Source organism: Euphorbia lathyris, chromosome 8, assembly GCF_963576675.1.
Source record: "Euphorbia lathyris chromosome 8, ddEupLath1.1, whole genome shotgun sequence".
Taxonomy (NCBI): Eukaryota; Viridiplantae; Streptophyta; class Magnoliopsida; order Malpighiales; family Euphorbiaceae; genus Euphorbia; species Euphorbia lathyris.
The window spans coordinates 1,602,304-1,606,887 of NC_088917.1; the positions used below are offsets into that span (position 1 = coordinate 1,602,304).

Genomic DNA, 4,584 nt, shown 5'->3' on the forward strand with positions numbered 1-4,584 from the left:
TACGCCCAGGGCCGGCCCTGCTACTGCTCCATGCACACCGAGAGCAGACCCGTCAGTATTCACCTTAATCTAATCAGTATGTGAGGGAACCCATTGCACCCGGACAATGTTGGTCGCACGGAGAGGCCGAGATGGGATGGATAGAGATCCCAATATCCACCGGTCATAATTAATGTTGCCACACGACCCTAGAATCTTGAAACTCGATTCCATAATACAAGAACGAAGCTTTCGCGAAGCAAATTGGATTGAAGGGGTCTCGTTATTGAAAATTGCAGCGTTACGAGATGTCTAGATCAACCAAATGCATGAACTAATAGCTAGTTTCCATAAACAAGAGATAAATATGCTAAAATGATAGTGCAACAAACGCAAATAAAATTGATCAAATGTACCTGACAGGTCGATTGAGATATCAAAGAGGAGCCCGACTTCACGCAGTAGCAAAAGGGCATCCAATGAATAGATGAGATTGCGCCTCAGAAACCACTTGGAAAACCGCACACTAAGAAGTAAGTTGAAGACCGATCAAAAGTCCCATTGCAGACAATCCCCAGCTCATGCCAGACTTCTATGGAGGGATAAAAACTCACCAGATAAACCAAGAACATTGTAGAACTATTTGACAGGGAAAGACTTGAAGGGTCCAGTTCCAGATAGATAAGTTAGTGTCATTGAGACCATGCACAACGGCAAGAATGTTTTGTTTCACAATGGATGGTAGATCATGTAGGTTCTTCCACGAGTCCCTGAGGAAAAACTCCTCCACACTATAAAAAAAATGGCCTGTAATGACTGGCCGAGAGAGTCTGAGTTGTTCTGCTAGTCTACCATCTTACCTACAAACATAGAGTGTTGTAGGATATTTTACATGAAGTCTAGATTGATGAACGACAAATGACTGCCTTTCGAAGACCAGACTTAACAATAAATTAATGATGAAAGACGAACCTTGAATTAATTCCGAGAAGAATTTACCCAACATTAAGGCATTAAAGAAATGGAACTGCTTAATCCCCAGACCCCTACTATCCAAGTTGTGACAACAGTTCCCCTAAGGCACTGTGATCAATTTTCTAGTGTCCCAACAACCTGTCCATAGGAAATTCTGAGTTCCATAGTTTAAACGCTTTAGTAGCAAAACCGACCATCTATAAATCACGAAGGAATGAACTAGAGCCCCAGTTAAAGGGAGATTTGATCAGAGTCAAACGGCCCGTAAACGACAAAGCCTTGCTTTTCCATTGACTAAACACTGCCAAAAAAAAAAGGTCAACAAGATTAATCAAATGTCTAGCTTTAGAAGTCCCCCTGAACAACGAAACCCTAAGATACATATTGGTAATGAAGCCGAACGAATCCCAAGAATACCTGCCAATTGCAAAACCCTTGAGTTGATGACCTTACTTCCAAAATAAACTGCAGATTTCTCCTAGCTCACTTGCTGACCTGAAATGGAACTGTAGAGGTGGAATGAATCAGAAATATCATATATGATGCCCTTGCAAAAAGTAACATATCATTCGCATAGAACATATGTGTTGGAAAATTGATATGTCTAGAGTAACTCATTGGTGTCAATTATTTAGAAGCCTCGAGGTTCCTGACCCATCTAAAAAAGAAGTCCTCAACAATACCGAATGAGATAGGAGAGATGGGATCACCCTCACGGGCCCTCATAAAGCATCCAAAATAGCCCTTAGGTGATTCGTAACCATAATAGAAATCCAAGCAGAGGATAGAATATTAAATATCCAATCCCGAAATTGAACTGAGAATCTAAAAGACTCCATATCTGCAAGTAAGAAATTCTAGTCAAGCGTATCAAATGCCTTCCTGATGTCAATTTTCATAGCCATATTCCCACCGAAGCATTGCTTGTCCAACGTATTCATTCCTTTACAAGCTGCCACGATACAATGATGAATACTTCCATTACAATGATGAATACTTCCATTCTTAATAAACCCAGGCTAATTTGGCGAAACAATTTTTGAAGCCACGGAAGCAAGTCAGTCTGCCAAAATCTTAGCAATAATCTTATAGCTGAAGTTGTTTATAACAATTGGTCTGAAATTCTCTATCTGACCGGCCTCTCTGGACTTAGGAATTAAGGGCATGAGGTTCGAATTCAGGCCCACGAAGAAGCAAGCATTATCAAAGAAGCAATAAACCATGTTACAAACATCTTGTCTGATGATATCCCATAAGTGCTGATAATAAATTCACCTAAAACAATTTGGACTTGGAGCACTGTCCTTGTTCGAGCTAAACACCGCTGAATGAATTGCCTCACCACAATCGGCAATTAAAATTTCATTATCCTCGGGCGATACCAGCGAGGGAATTACTGCAGCAACATAAGTAAAGTCAACAATGTTTGTTGGACCTTCGAAAAATACAGAATAATAATCCATAATATGACTTGAGATGACATCCATATCACAAGTGAGAGTACCATTAACCGTCAAAGAATGAATACCAACCTGTAATTTCTTAGCGTTAACTGAGTTGTGAAAAAACTCCATGTTTCTATCCCAACCGACAGCCACTAAATGTGACTTTTCTCTCGATATAGAAGCTCATGTCTATATAGCTGAAGCTCCAGGTCGTCGTGCGTGGCAGTTTCAAGAGCCCGACAATCCAGAAAGAGAGACATTGGCGACTGATTTCATGTTGTATTTCTGCAAGCATGACCTTTGTCGCCATAATGCTATTCTCAATTAAGTCAAATACATTCTTGTTCCACTCCATCAAAACAGGTCATAGAGTCTTCAATTTGTGACACAAGAGCTGAGCAGGCAGAAGAGATAAATAGGAGGAAAGCCAATGAGAAGAAATCACATCCCTAATAGAGGGGTGAGTTAGCCACATAGCAACAAAATCATAGCATGAAAATGAAAAAACGAAGATTCAACATCACTTTTATTCTTTAGAAAATAGATCCAACTGAACCTAGTGAACTCATCAATAAAAATAACAAAATAACGATGTCCTAAGTTAGAGATGATTGGGGCAGGGCCCCAAACATCAGAATGAATAGATTCAAACATAAAACTACTCCTACGAACTACTGAAGGTAAATTGAATTTTGAAAGCTTTCCCTGTGGACATGAGCAACACGCTGATGAGGTCTTGGATGATGGAAGATGGTGCTTTGTGATAATTTGATTGACTTTTCGATTGTGACAATGTCCGAGACGAGCATGCCATTGTGAGTGCGGGATCTTCTCTCCAACCAATGCCTGCTTCAATGTGTTGGGAAGCATGTACATCCCATCCTTACTCGGTCCTCGCAAGAGGATTTCCTTGCTGTCCTGATCCTTAATCAAAAAATAAGAGGGCCAAAATTCAAAAAAGCATGAGTTGTCATGAGTAAATTTTTGGACAGAAAGTAATGATTTTGTCAATTTTGGAACTAATAACACATCTTTGAGTTTAAATTTATGCACAGTAGAATTTCTCAAGTGTGAGATAGGCAAACCTTGACCATTACCAAACTGAACAGTGTCGGAGCCCGGATAAGGTGAAAACTGCTGCAGATTCTGATCTGTATTTGTCATATGGTGAGTGGCACTAGTGTCAGGAAACCAAGGTTGATCCATTCCATCAAAGTTGTATTCAGAGGTTCCCTGTGTCCATGTCATATTAGCCTGTGGACGTCTAGGACGGGATTGAGAGCCTCAACTGGAGCCTGTGCGCGAGGAACCATTCAGACTAGGTGGTGGACCCCGATTTTGGCGCTTTAGTGTGCAACGGTCCGCCCAATGACGTGTGTCACCACACAGATAGCAGCTGCCACGTTTCTTTCTACCTTTAAAACGGGAATTTGCGTTTGGAGAAGACATTGTGGAGAGATTAGCCATGGGTATAGGATCAGCACTTCGAAGAAGTAATTAATGGCGCACCAGTTCATCATAAACTTCGAACCATTCAACCGGGACACCACGATGGATGTTGAGTGCAGTGAGTACACCGTGATATTCTGGACCAAGGTGTTTGAATAAGGTGGCTATAATATGTGTAATGCTTGGTGGCGAACCAGCAGCTGTGAGATCATCAGCAAGTATCTTGATTTTTTGAAGGTAGGTGGTCATTGGAAGATCATTCCGTTTTAAATCATTCAATTCTATTGTCAATTGAATGCGACGATTTTCAGAAACCGTACCATACGTACGTTCCAAAGCAAACCAGACGGAGCGTGCCGATTCAAGATTGGTGACCGTGGGAACAACCTCCTCGGAGAGGGACATGAGAAGAGTGGCACGGGTAAGATGATCTTTTTGTTCCCATTGATAATAAGATGGGTTGAAGGTGAAGTTGTCAGGGTTATCAAGATCAAGACTAGGGGCCCTAGGAATAAACCGAGACCGGGGTGGTGTATGACCCAGACAATGTGCAGAGAAGACCCCCATAGCCTGTAACGTTGCAACAACATAGGCTTTCCAGAGTCGATAGTTCGTCGAACTTAATTTCAACGTAAATTGAGGGATATGGGTGGAGCCGGACGAAACGGGAAGGGACGCAGGCAAGGCATCAGTGAATTGAGCCGTAGGGGAGACAAAAAAAATGAGACCTGGGTGG

General features: G+C 41.7%; 1 long non-coding RNA gene across 1 annotated transcript; it reads right to left on the bottom strand.

Moving 5' to 3' along the window:
• Positions 1-1,091: 1,091 nt before the first annotated feature.
• Positions 1,092-4,584, bottom strand: LOC136203645 (uncharacterized). Its single transcript, XR_010674935.1, has 4 exons — positions 3,485-4,584; positions 2,487-3,323; positions 1,372-2,350; positions 1,092-1,255 (listed from the first exon to the last, which is right to left on the bottom strand). It is a non-coding gene; the product is annotated as an uncharacterized lncRNA (long non-coding RNA).